We start from the raw sequence: 18,700 nt of genomic DNA, 5'->3' as shown, positions 1-18,700 counted from the left end.
CGGAGCGCTTTGAACGACTAATACTGACATTAGATATTTTATTTGTGAAAAAAGGTCGAAAATAAAAACTTCAAAGACTTTAATGATGTAATTAAATAACTACTAATATTATAAATCCGAAAATTTGTGAGGTATATTTGTATTTATGTTTGTTACCCTTTACGCAAAAACTGCGGGACGGATTGTTATGAAATTTGGTACACGGGTAGAAAACAACCTGGAATAACACATATGGTACTTTTTATCTCGAAACTTGCACGGGAGCGAAGCTTAGTATACAATAAATTTATAGAGGGGATCTTGTCTTGATTCACATATCACTCAATTTCTATTCTTTCATTAATGTATGCTCAAATTGTGAATCCAAAATACGGGAATATGGCAATTAAAACTTATATGCCTCCAAAAGTACCATTAAACTATTATTTAGGGGATTCCATCACAATAATTAGCAGATAAATCACTTGTTATAGACATCTTGTTAACGTATTCGTTTTACCTTTTTTTCCCTAGTAAATTACAGTATTTGTTCTTCGTTTTATGTGTGTTTTTGGGTAAGTAGCCTATTATAGCCCTGGGTTGGACCAATTAAAACGTTTTGCGTTATTAACAACCGTAAACGGAGTTGTACTTAATAAGGATACTTAATATTTTAACTTGTCAAATTCGACGAAAGCCAATTTTCATTTTATTACTTTTGCCGTCGAGTCGTTAGTTTTTAACGTTGTTGCGTTTTTAACAAGTAGTTATGTTAACGAGACAGTTTTATTATATTTAATGTACGGGGCTTACGTTAATGTGTTTTATTGAAAAAAAAATCATGAATCATTTTCGGACGAAACTTCAGTGTTGAAAACGTCCTACAAAAGAAGAATGGTGACTGCATTTACTTGAAACATTTGAAAACTTAAATCAAAGATCTATATTAGTTTAAGATTAAAATAAAATCACAAGTTCAACTGTTCAATGAGGTTAGCGTTATAAATAGCAATAAAAACATTACATACTTTGTCATTAATATGACAAACACCGCTGAATTGAACGATCGAATGTGAACCAGGAAATTAATATCTCCAAGCCACAGTCATAATATTGCATGCAAGTATTCGGCTTTCCAAATGGAAATAGATCCGTGAAGCATCGGCTGGGTCTAGACGCCAGACTTCTAAGAAATGCCTGTCTAGCTATTGTTCAGATTGGACCGTGGATCAAAGAAAAAAGGAGATATAACATATATCATAATAAATAACAAACATCGCAATGCAACAAATGTAAATATGATAATTCTACTTAGCGTGTTGACTCGGCTAAATTTGTCCCACCAATACAACGCCACCGAAACAGCACTATGTGTGACGTCGTAGAGGACCTTCAGTGTGCAGGTGGTGGGACACATAGGGCAGGACAATAAGTGTGACATGGTTTGGGGAGAGGCACCACTTTGGCAACCAATATTAGAGCTATAACTCCACCTGGCTCAGCCGACATGTGTCTGAAGTTGAATATGATAATGCAATTTTAAAATCAATCAAAGCATCTTAACACTGACTTTTAGTAGACGTAAATGTAATATTAACTATGATACAATGTATGTCACTAACCTTTAATCTCTCACGTTGTTCAGCAACAGACGACTTTCATAAAAATTCACTAGGACACGAACAGTTCTTTCTTCTTATGAAAGCCAGTAGTCGAACACGTTGCGAAATTACGAGACATGCAGTGATAATTTTCTTCAACTTCTATTGATAAGATCGTACGAAATGAAATCACCGCCGTTGGAAAATGTGAAAAAACAGGAATTAGGCGCAGCGTTTGGAAGACTATATAGTGTTTAAAAGCCATCGCAAATCAACTAGGTCGGCGGGCAGCAGGCGCGACTAAAGTAACTACAATCAGACCTACCTGAAAGTAAAGTTGTTATTTCTAAACAAATTATTGATGTTTTACAATGTTACCAACAATCAAAAGAAAATAGATCCACATTATGTTTTGTTATCACATACTATGTTTAAAATTACACATAAATCAAACCCATATTTTACTAATAATGTGGTGTCAAGAAAAATTTTGCTTCTTTTGTCTTCTAGACATATCTTCTTGTTTCGCTTACCTTAGAATATACCGAAGTCATTCCAATCTCGGTTGTCAAAATAATAGATTAAGAGCACTTTTACTAAATATTTATAGCCAAATGATTAAGGTTTGACGGTTTAGTATACAATAATAGTACCTAATATTTAGAAAGGAATAAGCGTTAAACTAAGGATTAGTATAATACTTGCTGGGTGTGTAAATATTCTAATCTATAATTTCAAACTCCTGTCTTGATTTCAGATGTAAACATTTTTTAATCACTTTGATTTCAATCGTAACACTTTCTCGTAACACTTGCATTGAAGTCAAAACAAAATTAAGCGTAATTAGTGTTTGTCAAAGAAAAAAAGTTGACAAAATAATGGCGTTCCGATCGGTGGATTAAAATTTCATTGATATATGCCGATAGTATGACAGACGTTTCAATACGCTTAACTATAATTACATAATTATATTATACAAGAGGTTTTTCTGTGTCTTATGCGGCCCGGGTGCTTGGGCCAATAATCACAAGTAAGGGTGTCATCCAGTGAAGGCAGTTCTGAAGATATATTTTAAGCTATGCTAGTTGCGTGCCGGGAGTTTTCGCGAATATTCCATACAGAAAAAAATGTTAGGGCGTCTATCATCCACTTTCTCGTGTCATATTGGGGATTAAAATTTAATGCAAAGGGCAAATCCGCTTGTTTCTCTTTGTCCAAACAAAATTTCAATAAATAAGCCCCGCAGAAAAACTTTATACAAGGTTCCTTTTTAAACACAGGTCAATGTAACTATCATCACAAAAAATAAAGTTTGTAATTTGTAAAATTTTGCTTGAATACAAAAGTAATTTTATAATTTTGTTACGGTGTTGCTAACACAAATACTCAAACAGAGACAAACGAATGTCAACACGGACATAATAAAATATCAAAAAATAATTTTATTTCATGTATCCAGGCTAGGTAGGTAGGTACCTTGCTAGGTAGCAAGCTTGTGCGCTTGCTGACTTGTGTGCAAATGCAGGAAACCCTATAGATATTTAGTGCATTTATAAATTTATTTTTAAACTTTACAATCAAAATTGATTTTTCAAAACGATGATTGATGTGAGTGAATGAACTTTCATTAAAGTATGCGAGGATGTTATATGTGAATTATGATTAATTGCGAATTGTTCTCTTATCAAATGTTAGATAACACTTAAAGGCTTTCGACAAATGGATGTCTAGAGTGAGGAGACGTTGGCAGAGATTTATGACGAGGAGCTACTTTAATACAGAGGCTAGGACTAGGATTTGTACTGACCGATCTAGATAATCTAACAACGTAAGAGGTTTTTGAAAGCGCTGACACAATAATAATAATTTCATGAAATAAATTCACAGGTTAAAACCAATATTATTTTGAATGGAGTAAGATAAGTTCTCTGTTGTCTTTTCTATTATTTTTAATTTCTGTATCTATGTCATGTAGTGATTAAGTGTAGTGATAAAGTTATTTAAAAAAAAGTGTTGCACTCCGGGAGTGCCGGCAGAAGTGAACAACTTGAATATTAACGTTGTGCATTTTTGACATCTTACGAATTTTCGATCAGGGTCACGTGTCCTGACGCGAGTTTAACATTTTTTACCCATCACAAAAAGTGCACAACGCCGCTAAAGAAGTTTTCACTTCAAAACACTTTTACATAAAAATTTAGATTATATTATTTCAATTTATGTATTTGGTTTGGTATATTCAATAGCGTAAATGACTTTTCCTTTCCTCAGCGAATTGAACGAGCCCTGCGCGGAACAATAGCAAATATTTCTAGAATGTTCGCGAACGAAATATATCTCTCACTATCATATATCACTTACAGCACAAGCTATATCACTTACAGCACAAGCTATAATATATCAATTACAGCACAAGCTTTTAGTGGATATTAAGCTTAAAAACTTGAAATTGAAGGCAACCCAATTAAGTCGAATTTCGCAAGCACGAAAGTCAGTGGCGTGACAACTTTTATTTACCAGAGGCGCTCGTAAGAAGCCGCTTATAAAAATGTCAGAGTTTAATTTTGATGGCTTGCGCTAAATTCCTGCGCATTGCCCTTCTTGTACTTTATGTTCCGCTATAATATTGATTTCATTTTAAAAGTGCATGTTTTAATCGAAACTTGTTCTTTGCACTTCACCACATTGGGTCGACACCAAATTATTTTGGCGCCAAGACTGACAAGGATTGTCAGACTGAGATTATTCTCTTTTGGGAAAATAACCTATGCTAAAACTATAAAATATTGATAAATGAAGACTAATATGATTTGTTTGCTGCATATGGTAAGTATAACACTACTAGTGCATGTTTGCGAATACGATGTAGATCTAATTTAGTAGTTATTGGATTTATATTGAAAATTCGATAAAAAGGGTACAAGAGTATGTACAAAACATTTATAATATAACTGATTCTTACAATTTTATTACCTACTTATAGATTGCACGTACTCCAAATAGATACGCTTTTTGATCGGCCATCGTTCTAAATTCTATACTTAATTATCTGTGGGATTTAGTGGGTGATTGACCCGCTAGATCATAACTGATAACGTTCTGACGTTCCGACAGCCATTTCACATGATGAATTAATTAGTTTGACTAATCCGTCTACTAGATACGCGGATAGGTTTTCTGAAGGCGCAAAAAGTTGAGTTATTGTTGTAAAATTTATTTTAGAACATATTACGCAAGAAGGAGACTATACAATGAGTAAATTAGCAATGTTCTACTGACACGACCCAATTCAGTTAAATATATACGCTCTAGAAACCGCTAGTTCAAAACCCGCAGAAACCAACCTTCAACATGTCGCGACCGATTATCAAAAGAAAATTATTGCAACAACTGTTTAAATTTGCCGAACGTCTATATCGATAGCAGAGCAACAATCGATTTAATTTAATTTATATTACTTAAATAATAAAGTGGGTTTTCGTGTGGTAATGCAAATTTATCGAATACAGTTAGTGCAAAGGTCGGTCTGTCCTGATGACATTGGACTAATTGAAAAATGACTTTATGTCCGACCTCCAAACGTGCCATTCATATGGTCGCTGGGAACATCTTCTGAGGACCATCACATGGAAGCTTAAACCTTTATGAGACTATTGTGTCTTCAACCACTACATATTAAACCTTATTTAGTTGTGATAAAGCTCATTGATTTATTAAAGTAATTGCGTTTGATATGCCGTTTTTGGGCGTATAATAAAACAATATCATCATGCCGAAATGTTTATTTAATAATCAAATTTAATAAAATTACATCGATTTACTTATTCTCAGATTAATCAGATTGCATAATCAAATTTTTCTTCTTAAAAAAACTAGAATGCAATCCCCGGGTATTGCCATGCATAAACTAAAACTCGAATTTAAGCGATTGATTCGATTTAAACCTAAAATCAAGTTTTATGGAGCAAGGCGTACGAATTACAACTGATCTCGTATTTCTGATCACATAATATATACACAAATTGTTGAAGTAAACATTTCAAAATCAATAATAATACAAAGCATGTCAGCGTAGCAAGTTGTCTAAATAACAATGAGTAAAAACAAAATTAAATCTATTAAAACATTAAGTCATGCACACTCGCGAGTTGAATTTATAAAATATATGGTCATGCGTTAGAAATTTTAGTATTTGTTAGTCAATATTATTCAAAATTCACAATAAAAGTTTTCTAATAAATAAACATTGTATATAAAATAAATTAAAAAAAAAAACAATAAATAAATGCGCGAACGTGTTTGGATCGTGGAGGAAATCGGAAAAATGTCGTGAGGATCACAATTTGCAAAGTCATAAAACTTATAAACTAACAGAGCATTTTTGCGATTCCCTCCATGACCTCATCAATAACGATGATTGCTTTAACAATAATAATAGTTCAAGTGACAATATTGGACCGCTAAATGTTACAAATCAATTATTCCTAAGAACAAAAGAAACTACAATGAAACATTATCACGTAGCAAATGCTGAGAATAAAATTAAGATATACTGAACTTAGTGATAATAGTCAACTGTTAGTTTTTTCTGTTCCAAATGTTTGTAGGATAATAGGTAATATAAATAAAAAGAATATCATTGTAACACGAAGAGCCTAATCTAGAACGGTGGACTGTGATGATGACTGAAGGAACTTGTATAGCAACAGATGTTTCGCGTTGTATCTGTAACAAAGAAGACTAATTTAGAATTCATGTAATTTAACACTAATTAGATAAAACTAATCATATTATCCTAAAATCCACAATGACATGAAATGACATTGCTACGCGAAAAACCCGAAACAAAAAAGATACTACTACAATGGATCCTTCAAATATCATTACTAACCTAAATTTTACCTAAGATATGATAAATACACCTAACAACAATGGATGGGTTCTCAAAATCTGAATAAATATGGCAAGTCACTACAATGAATGCTTCGAAATAAACACATCTGGATATACAGTGGATCTGGTGAATGGGTGAAATGGCAGTCAATTAAAAGTCCAAAGTGCAGTCTCACGGGATTTACCAGTCCCAAGTGCGCTCCAAAAGTATGACGCAGCACCAACTATTAGATTTAATATACTTGCACATTGTCGTAGATGACAAAGACCGCCGACGTGCCAACTTCTCGCGAAATGTATTTTCAATTTGGTCAAATTACGACGTGACGAATCCCGTAATAAATCTAGGAGGGGGCTGAGATTAATATGTAGTAGATGACGTTGTCTTTTTAAACTTTTTGGAATAATAAAGATGAATGTACGAGTGACTGTCGAATAATCTCACAGCACAGATGATGACATATACAATCAGAAAACATTATTTTTGAATTTATAAATCTATTCATTTCAAGGACGATGAGAAATTAAGGAAAACCTTGGAAGGCTTTTCGTTATCTTGAGTGAAACTGTATCAGTCAAAATTATCTTTGACGTAAAGTGTGCGTCAGATAAATTTGTAAAAGATCAATGTCCTAAGTTGTTGACTATAATTATTCTTAAAACAACAGTGGGAGGGGAACTACTGGCACGTAAACTGTCACCATGGCAACAACGATATTCTTATCACAGTTTAGGACGTTATCAATCAGTATTTCATCATGCCCTCGATTGCGCCTACGCCCCATCGTAATCTTAACGATTTACCTCAATTCCTAATCCAAATCAAGACCACTATGTAAAGAGCTCTCATATCAAATATAATTTTAGATAACAGAGCTCTTTCATTTTATAACAAGACTATAGAAATAAGCCTAGTGATATTGTAATTTATTATAAGGGATCTCCATAATTTGTTTACATAATGCCTGCCAAAATTCCCTTTTTCTGGGGCTTCCGTTTAAATGCCATAGAATCTATGTTAATGTCCATAATTTGTAGTTTGCCCATGCATCGTTATGCGTCTTTTAATTTTATTTCTATAAAAATTGGAATAACTGTCATATTGATATTATCAGTCACGTAAACAGCATTATCGGGCTTACATCGTTTTTTTTCGCTGTGAAGTGCTTACTTATCATTCAGTCAATCTATACTCGAAATTAATTCTAAGGGCAGGCAGGAACTGGATATAATATCACAAAGCTTCCTGTCTGGTATGAGCAATGAGCTCGCTTTGAATGTAAAGAATATTTAAATCGACTACGTGTAGTTTGGTCAATGTACTCGACTTTTTTATTCAACGGCCATCATACATTATCATTAACAATTATATTACTGGCAACATAGTATACATTTTAAATTCGATCTTGAATAGGTACTTTTAAAAAAATTAAATAAATTAAGTATCAATGACGATTGCTACTAACAAATGCAACTAAAATATGGCAGATTACATTAAAATGGAATCAAGTAAAAAAGTACCGGAACGGTTTACATTTTTTTTTCGTAAAACTAAATAATTATAGAGTTGAGAAGTAAACGATACCAAATAAATTGAAGAAAGAGCTTAGCGTGTTGAATCAACATTTATCTAGTTGTTCTATTTTTTGTACATAAATGATAAAAAAGATACGAATAATTACAACATCCAAGTGTTCTAAGAACAATAGGTATAGCTGTAAGGGGTAATGAATATCAATAATGAGGTGCTGTTGACGTCATTGTGCAACCGAATGAACCACAGACTTCGATACAATTAGAAAGATAAAAGAGAAATCTGATAGTACCGTCTGGGAACAAAGCGGGAGTCTTTTGCCAAAAACCAAGTCATAAAACATCAAATCATTGTACATAACAATTGGAACTAAGAGTATGAAAAAAAAAAACATGCAATCATTTCACACGAAAGAGTGCAATAAAATCGTACCACAGTCTTGATATGATATTCTAGCGCTAATTAATTGGAATATTCTGATTGTTACTATTGTACGCCAATTGTATAAATCGATTAGTTCCGATTATGTGATGGATTGATCTATCAACGTGAAATATTAACGATATGCCATCGTTTACGGTTTACGGGGTATATATTTATAGCCTCTCTTTTATTGTTAAAAGAACATTGCTGGTGAAAATGACTGAGATCAGATCGAATAGAATGACAAAGTAGTATCGTTGATCTTAGGCACCCACGTTTCATGGTTGGGTATGCGATGGGAACGAGCACGCTTGAGAGACGGAAACCACAGTCGCTGTCTTTCTCTCTTTCGTATTAACTGAACATATTCCCGGTTTCATACGCAGCTACAAAATATCGGAGTCCAGAAAGAGCTATCCTATTTTTTCTTCTCCATTTCACACGGTCTTTGACATCCTTAGCTGTCAGAACTCACACATCATCCACATACACACGTCACAGTGCGCTATCTATATTAATAAAATTACCAACTCTATGGATGTTTCTTCGGAAAATGACCCAGTGACATATATTCCTTGTGAATTTCATTGTGGCGTGGCCGGCGCCGGCGCACCTGAGCAAATTGCTTGTACTCTTTGTATGGGACTGCTCATGTCGCAAGTACACTTGAGTTTTATACGCGTATTAAATACGTTTGCGAAAAGAATACATCGAAGTTGCTATAAGGGATTTTAATATTTTAACTGGCGAAAAATCTCGACATAACTTCTCTAAATCTAAATCATGCATTAGAACGAAGATGATTACAGTTGATTTTTTGAGGCAACTATATTTGTACAAAACCAAAACCGTTCAAAAAATTGGATCAAAATCGTTTCGGCCGTCTGGCGGCTACGACACCACGGACAGACATACAGATACACAGACACGTTAAATTTATAACTCCCCTACTTCTGTCATTGGGGATTAAAAAATAAATAGGAACTACAACTAAGAAATAAAAATTGTTAGTCTAGAACAAAGATAAGATAGACGCCTCAAGTCCAAATTGCATTCACTACCGTGTGGCCTCAATTATCAGGAACTTATCTGATAAATAAATTATCCCATCGATATGCTTGAGGACTGGCACCAGATACCGACACAATCGAGATTGTATATAGATAACACGTTTAAATGCAATAAGGATTTGTTTATAGACGTAATAAAATGTATTAATTTTATTTATCAGTTTGATGTAACTATATGGATTTACGATGATTAAATTTATTCGAATCACGATTCCTCAAGGAATACTTTATTGATGATCGCATTGTCATTTTCTAACGATATTGAAAATGATAATGATAGAAGATAAAATGTAAAATGATATGATGATTTTAAAATAGTGATTTTGTTAATTTGTGGGAAATGTGACGATAAAAATAGTAATACTAGTAATACTCCTTTTGGAAGGACTTATATTATCCATACTAATATTATAAAGAGAAAAGATATGATTTTTTGTTTTCTTGTTTGTAACGAATAAACTCAAAAACGGGTCGATTCTGACGATATTTGGCACAGAGACACAGACGAAACCTAAACAGATATAGTAAGTTAGTTTAAGTGAGTTTTATGTTATTGGTAACTATTATTGTATTATGTATGTGTGTAACAGTTGAACAAACAAATGTATTGTCTATCTAAACTTCGGAAAAAACATAGGCAACTTTTTTATTATGGTTTTACTCGAGCGAAGCAGAGACTAGTATAGAATAAACTGGCAAAAATGCATTTAGTCGAGTTTTCTCTCAAGAAAGTTTTAAACAGCGTACATTCAACGAAAATTACGACTCACGCTTTCATAACACTAAAATATATCCGATGTCATAAAAATTCCCATAGAACTAATTGTAGACATACGCGTTTCTTTATTGGTTACATAAAACAGACAGGTATTAAAAGGTGCATGTACATTTTATACCCCAGACGTGTGACGAAAGATCCGTGGACTCCCAGCGCCTCTTGAGGTATAAAAGGTACGTGCGCGTTTAATACCTGTTTTAACTACTTAATTAATTTATATTTATATATAGTTAAGAGCAAGACAACAAGTTACTTACCATTGCTGCAAGTGGTTGAGATCTGGGTGGCATCGGTATCACGGGGTTTCACCTGAAACAAAAAAATAAATATTATTTTATTATATTAATTTTGCCATAAAAATTTGTAGGTCGCCTAGAAGAAATTGCTAGCGATAAGGCCGCCTTTTGTACATATATTTAAATTTTCAAGTTTTAAACAAGTGTGTTTTGTTCAATCATAAAAAAAAAATACAAAAACGTGACTACATCGGAAGCACACCTGCTATAGCTGTTATAACGATAATAACTTCTTTCGAGTCTCATCGAGTGTTTGGCAGTTTTGAATTTAACAATTTAGTATCAATATATGTTAACAAATCAAAAATCTGTTATTATTTAAAAATTAGCGTTCAAAATGTTGAACGGGTAGAACATTGTTTTGCCGACCCAAGGGCCGGAAACATCCACAATGGGCCTAAACAAACAGACAGACATACACATGTGCCGTCAGTCGATAAAAATCCCATTCTGTGAATGCATCAATAATGTGATGACGCATCAGAAACCAATTCACGCGAATGCTAAAAAAGGGTTATGAATTTCAAACCTATAAAAGATAATGTTTAAGTACAAAAGAAATGTTTATAAAAACAACAGTTTCATCAAAACAACAGTTTCATCAAAACAACATCCACGTTAGAACAAAAATCACCAGAGGTTCCACGAACACGCGTCAGTGCATATAAACGGCGGGAAAAAATCAATATGGCGGCCAGACCTCAGTCTGCAAATATAAACTCCATTCATAAAATATAACTACACTGCACCCACACTGACTGCAGCCGCTGCGCCCGCCGCACACACATACACAAACTACTACGATAGTACGATAGGAGTACTATAAACGGTGTTTCGTTTTCCGATTTAACTTTACAGCCTATACACTGTTTACTAACGCGCTGTTTTACACCATATTGCTTAAAATTAGAGTTGAATTTCGAATGGTTTTAGAAGACGTTATAAATGACAAATTTATACGGCCGACGTTAAGGTCGATTCACACGCAACGTCTGCCGGCGCAGTTCTATTTATAGAGATGTTCGCCATTAAGTTGGCTGGATGCAGTAAGGGCCGGGTTACACTGGTTCACGGGGATGATGTAAAAGATTCACATAACGTTCATTAACAGATTTTAATGAATCAACTGCTTCCTTCTACGAAGTACGAATTATTCAGGACAAAAGTTTATGGTAAATGGTAAATTACACATGAAGGTCTATCAACACATAAAAATTACATTTTTAGTCATCCCCAGAAAAGGAAGTCTATTTCGCTGTCTACTGTTGTTGTGTATCCAATTTTACCCTTTTGGGTACTGAGTATTTTACCCCCAAATAAGGGAGATTATTTTTCGTTAGCTATATAGCAAACGTCATTAGTCTGAGCACAACTAACTTGACTAAGTTTCGAGACAGTCGGTCGCAGTTTGAATTTCTGTTTGTCAGTGCATTCGCAACTTTGATATCGAGCGGCGCGATACGAGTCAGCTTCGTGTTTTAACTTTAAGTAACTTTAACTATCCATTGTTGAGTGCGCGGGTTCAAATGAAACGTTTGTTTGCGGGAAAATAAGATTAGGATAGACTTGGCTAGACGGATGACGAATTTGATATGAATTATACATTATATGAATTTGATTATACATGATATTATTACCTCGTACTTAAATGCCTATAGTACATCGAACAATTTATTCAGAAATAAACTTTTACTGATATATTTTGTATAATAATGTCTACAGTTATAATTTTTCCAGGTTTTTTAATGTTTGCAGGTACATACTACAGCTGCTAAGGAACCGAAAGAAACTTTGAATAGTCACTCGTTTCATTTTATCTCTCAATTTTTATATATATATATACTTTTTTAACAATTTATAAGATTTGAGAAGCTAAAATTTATTTATCAAAATATGTATATATATATTTTTTATGGAGTCAATTTATATCAAACAACAAACATCATTTACCTTGCTGGGTCAGTTCTTAAAAACAGAAGGGCCATTAACTAAGCCATTAGCTAAATAACGCTTAACACCACAGCTACGCCCTACCTTGCTAAATTAAAATCTATCCTGTAAGTGTGTTCATAATTTAATTACCGACCTTTAAGCTTAATGTGTATTCATAGGGGCCATAAAAGTACAGTCTGCATGTCCAGTTGACACACATGGACCACTATGTGGTTGTAATAACGGCGCATTTGCGATGAATCGGGTAGCATGATGTATTGGATAAACTAGTTTGTTTTATCTCGACGACATCGTAATATAATGAAATAATTATCCCACAGCGCTTTTATGAAATGTAGCAATTTACATAAATACACATGTGGAAGTTGGGAATGAAACAGCAAACCGATCCATAAACATTGCCAAGAAAGTCGTTAGTGTATGGAAATTCACAAACAAAATGAGTACCATCATTATCATCGTCATCATGGGGTGCCATCTTCGAATTGAAAGTTTGGAGGTCAGCATACGGAAACCCTCGCGGCTATGAAATAAGTATAGGACTAGGAAAGTAAATCAAGCTTTAGCGGCGCACTTAATACTAGAAATGCGAGTACAAAGAAATAAATTTGTGCGAGTTTAAAGTTCAAAAGAGAAGATGCAACACAAAAAAGAACTATCTTTTTGTTAATATGCCACTCCTTAAAGTTTGTCGAACTAACATTACAAAACGAAAGAGTTCAATGTACGATAAAATACTCGTATATGAAGTTTTTTATGTTTAATATTATTCATAATTCATTACTTTTTGTTAGACATGATTTATTGCAAATCATCTACGCTACAAGAAATAATCCTTGTCCTTTTCAATCAAAGATCATAGTCATTCTTCAAAATCTTCATTAAAATTGTGTCTCCATCCAGTGAAAGTACATACAGAGTTGAATGAATCGAGCGCCGCTGTGGAAGTCCCCAATCATACAATAAAATGATATAAAACAGGCGCCGGCGCCTCTGACATTGTTGCCGTCTTCTAATAGGGCTGGCACGAGCGAACATTTATTTTTTGGAACAAAAAGGGAATTGGACGGTAACGTCTACCTTTTTTTTGGACAAGGACGAGCCAATAGTTCATCACCCAACACGTATTTAAAATACATTCTTCTAATTATAACTAATGGCCCAATTTTCTTCATATTTCTGTAACACAAAGTTGGCTTCAGAAAATAGAACAACAGTATTCTCAATAAATAATTCTTCTTCATACTTTTTTCGCTTCAAATTGCTGTAATTGTTAAGTAATAGGATATATTAAACATGTCATGTATTTCTGAACCTGTGGATCAATTTCCACAGTAAAAGAAGACATATAAACGGTAATGACGATGGTCGCAGCGACTACACAGTGACATGTTTATCAGTCTCATCGTCAACATTTCTTAATCCGTCTTTTATGTTCCGTAAGTTCCGTAACACCTTACCTCTAGCCTTAGTTTATGCTGCGGGTAGAACCGCACGCAACAATATAGTACCACTCTTTATCCTTCCTGAGGTCGTACGTACTGGGCGATTAGGGGATATAAGCGATAGAAAGTTGACGTCAAACAGACGGCCGGTCATAAATTTTCCTCTTGGATCAATTGATATGCACCATCACAGCCGGGGTTTGGCGCGTCACAGCCGTAAAAAAAACTAAGAAAATGCAAGGTTGACAGAGCCTACCGGAATAGATTACTATCTATTCCGGTAGGCTCTACCTACAACCTAGGAGGACAACCTTTTAAAAATAAATTTTAGTAAAACAATAAAATCAAATTAAAATACAGTGCTTGTTTTGTGTTCCGGCTTGAAGGGTGAGAGAGGCAGTGTATTCCACAGTGTGGCCACAAAGTCGGCAACGCGTATAACACTCCTGGTGTTGCTAGGCTGCGGTGACCACTTCCCATCATGCCTCGCTGCTTGGTAGTATTAAAAAATCATCCTTTTGTCATCCTTGCCGGCTGGGCGTAGCTGACAGGCTGCCGTCACGCCGTTGACCAGCGTAATGCATAGTATCCATCACGGATAAAATCATATTTTACGATACGAAGGTGAGCTTCTTCACGTGGAAAATTAGTATGCGAATTCCTGACGAAGATTTATTTTTTTAAACGTTCAAAAATGTTGAAAGTGGACAGAACAGTCAAACAATGCATTATTATCATACAACACGCAGGATCCGAACTATGAAGGTATAACGTCAAACCTTGGTTTATTTTATTCATCCCAAAGCCTCACTCATCCGAAACGGTTTTGTAGAACGACTTTGTTAGTTTGAAATAACTTTATTGCGACAAAACACAAAAAAGTACAGAAACAGGAGAAAATTTTATTTAATTATTTTATTTTTAGTGTCAGTCAACACTGTTCATTTATGTATTTATTTTAAAAAAAATAAATTATTATGAAAGCTTTTTCAAATATGTATCCGTTACGAAAGTGTCGGTAACGACACAATAAACTTTTGTCAACCTGTTAAATTTAATTGTCGTCAGTAAAAAAATCATGATCTTGTAAATTTCGACATAATCCTTACCAGTTATACTAATGAGTACATTCAGAAGTGAAAATAACAGCCGATTTAATTTATATATATTATAAATGTCACTCAAATGGAGAAATATTGTATGTACCAATAAATGTTTTTATTAAGAAAAAGTTTTAAGGCAACTTCAAAGTGCTTGTTCATTTGCATGTCTTATGCAAATGAACAAGCACTTTCTTAATTGAGTAAAACGAAATGAGCTAATTTTGACCAAAACTATTACCTACATAATGAAAACATTTCAGGAACTCACGAAAAAAGAACTTCAAAATGCACTTAGCTTTCCTAGAATACCCTAATTTTATGAATGACAAAACGGGTCACGTATTTCATAAGACTTCGTAAGAAATGAAAAAAAAAAGAGACAACACGTGGCTCGCATCTTCGCACCCCTCCATCATCAAATTGTCGTCTTTAAGGTGGTCTGTGAGAAAAGTAATAAATCCGTCTGTTGTACACAAAAACACCCACTTAACGGTGAAATCTACTGAAATATTTTTGAAGGACGCTATCGGTTGCCACTTCTTTGTGAAGTAGTGGAAAAATTATACGTACTTACGCGGAGATGTATAGTGTGTTATTGTTTTTTGTCGTAACTTTTTAGAAGCGTTGATGGTTGGTGTCATGGGGCGTGTAAGTATACCCCATTGGAATAAAAAACTTCGACTGTCGAATTGGTGTTTTAGTAAAAAAAATGTCTTCTATAAGGATCCTATTGGAGAAATTACGTTGTATTTTTGAAGATGCAACACGAAACCTTTCATATTTGTGTATAGAAATAAATTTATCGGACGATATACAACTTGAAATAAAGGAAGTGATTGAGACTGAGAGGTGTGATCTCTGACCAGTTTGTCCGCTGTCCATCGACCAGCAAATGCACATGGACCACTGCTGCTTGGTAACAATATTCAATTTTCTGTTTCGGTTTCAATTACGTTTACCAGTTAATTAATTCTCTGTATTCTTCCCTGATAACGTGAAACAATTCAAGATGTTTACCAGAAAATAGTAAAGTACACAATGTGTGTACAGTCGCAGTTATTTGTTAATTAGTGTATATTAGTAAATCGACATGTTTGTTTATATTAAATGAAAACACAAATTGCGTTAATTTCGATTAAAATAATAATAATATAAAGTTTATAGACCTAAAGTAATACGTAATTATTACTTTCTATGTAAAGATGAGGAAAACCGGAAGGCGCACACCAAAATGAACCTTATTTAACAAAATCTTCGTATTTACCGCCTGATTTAATAAAAAAAAAACAATCACGCACTGGCAGCATAGCCGAATCTATAGAGAAAATAAAAATAAAAAAACATAACTTCTGAGAAGCGAGACCGCGTTGTCGTGATTGAATCTTCTTTCGACCAGACAAGAGTTAAGTACCTGTGCCTACTTATTTTATCGTTTTTTGATTGGTCCATAGACGGTGATTTGTTTTATATTACAGCAGGGTTAGTCCACTTTGTCCAAAAGATCCGTACATATGAATCAAATCCAAGTAATATTATAAATGCGAAAGTTTGTGAGGATGTATGTTTGTTACTCTTTCACGCAAAATCTACTGGACCAATGTTATGAAATTTAGTACACGAATAGAATATAACCTGGAATAACACATAGGATACTTTTTAACCCGAAATTCTCAAGGGAGTGAAGCTCCGGAATACAGCTAATTAACGATACATAGAAATTACATTCAGTGAAACATATATATATATATTTATGAGAGAGATATTAATTTCAGCGTTTCTCGGTCGTCTCTGCTGCCATCGTCGGAACCCAAGGACCGCTTTCCTACCCTTTTCAAGACGTACATTGTCACCATTTAAAAGTGCTTGAATAAAATCTGACACCAGTGTTAGCAATTATCACATTCCAAAAGAGAAATCTAAAATGCTAGTACAGAATATACCTATATAAATGAATATACCTGAACTACGTTCGATTCCCAACGCAGCAAAATAAGTATCAGACAAACGACTTACGGGGGATGTGGTGGTTCTTGTCTATTTATTTATGAGAAAACATTAAAGTAACTGAGTAAGAAATATGAAAGGTGAAAGTATACATTTGTAATAAACACACAAAAATTATGGATTTATTTGTGAGTGATGTAATAAATTTATTTTCATATGATAAACTTAAATTCACCGTGAGAAAAATGATCGTTTAATCTGTTCTTTTAAGTTTTAATTTTGATGTGTGAGTTTTATAAACATTTGTTTTTTTTTTGTCAGTAAAATAACTGGAATATTGGTAATCCTTGTCTTTTATTTTTCGCATTAGTAATCCCAGATAAAACTATAAATGCGAAAGTGAATTTATTTATTACATGTTCAGGCTTTATCGGCTAAACTAGTATTTTTGAAATTTTCATACATGTTGTTAAGTGTACGGTAAAAGACATAAGCTACTTTTCATTCCGGGAAAAAGTACATTTCCGCGGGCGAAGTCGCGGGTAAAAGCTAGATTAGCTAGATTTTATAAATACAGTGAAATGACCCGTTCAACGTGCATATATTCAGTCTTCCTTATAATGCACTGTGAGTTTGCAAGTCTCCGTTTTTATGGGCGAAATGTCTTGATAAATAAATACGATTCAATGACCCGTCTCTGACCTGAGCGAGTAAAAAAAAAGTATGTACAAAAAGTACACTAGTGAGTAACAAAAACATCCCGATAGTAAAAAATATGTATTTTTACTACACCGCGTCTAAAATATGTACATTACATTTTCAATATGATTTCGAATTTCCGATACACACCACGAAACATTCAATTTTTTGCTCCAACTCATAAGAAATGGAAATGGATACGATGATTTTACAAGTACACGTGATGTATAATTTAATAGTAAAAAGTATCCACCCTTTCGAACCTGCGTTGTGGAGCGAAATACTTTTGAACATATTATAAAATATAACAAAACGCCACTAAAGGATTTCCGGTTTTTTTAATCGATCCGATGATCCCACGCCTGAACCCGAATACTTTTTTTACCGTCAACAAATTGACAAAATTAAATAAATACAAGAAAGTATACCTTTTATCTTATAGAGGGCGGGTGCAGGGTGTCCCATGGGAAACGGATCTTATCGGATTAAACGGCATTCATTTACAATAGAAGTTTAAAACGCAACAAAAAATGTTATTCACCTGAACTTGCACAAAGTATTTCTTTGGACTCTCTATATTCTAGCCGCATTCAATTTTAGCGGAAACCGGACATTATGTTTTTCCGACGAGAGATTTGCGTTTATCTAACGTCGATTGTCAAAATACGGCCACAAATCAAATTTGACAGTGGCCACACGATACGCCACAATGGGACTTCCGCTCCGGAAAAAATGCCGGACAATAACGATAATAGCCGGTAGCCATCTGGTGCTTTGTCCCGACTTGTTATTAGGTGTGAAACGGCGGTCTAATCCGTTATTATGGTATAAATAAAGCTCGACATAAACATACAAAGAATGCGCGTGTTAATTTAAAAGCAATAAAATTCCGGAGATATCTCGGGTATCGAGTGATGAAAGCCGATATATGAAATGCTTGAAACAGGTTTTGATAACGCAGACACGAAGTAGAATGAACCCA

At 34.1% G+C, this 18,700-nt stretch overlaps 1 protein-coding gene across 5 annotated transcripts in view; it reads right to left on the bottom strand.

Annotated features, from left to right (window-relative positions):
* Positions 1-5,347: 5,347 nt before the first annotated feature.
* Positions 5,348-18,700, bottom strand: part of LOC128672913 (mitochondrial cardiolipin hydrolase-like) — a 125,404-nt gene continuing 112,051 nt past the window's right edge. For all 5 annotated transcript variants that reach the window (XM_053750434.2, XM_053750431.2, XM_053750432.2 and 2 more), the window contains 2 exons: positions 10,536-10,587; positions 5,348-6,305 (listed from right to left, as the gene is read on the bottom strand). The gene's annotated coding sequence lies outside the window, so the exon portion shown is untranslated. The remainder of the gene's footprint in view (positions 6,306-10,535; positions 10,588-18,700) is intronic.

This window comes from Plodia interpunctella, chromosome 10 (genome assembly GCF_027563975.2).
Source record: "Plodia interpunctella isolate USDA-ARS_2022_Savannah chromosome 10, ilPloInte3.2, whole genome shotgun sequence".
Classification (NCBI taxonomy): domain Eukaryota; kingdom Metazoa; phylum Arthropoda; class Insecta; order Lepidoptera; family Pyralidae; genus Plodia; species Plodia interpunctella.
This window is presented reverse-complemented; position numbering and strand designations above follow the sequence as displayed.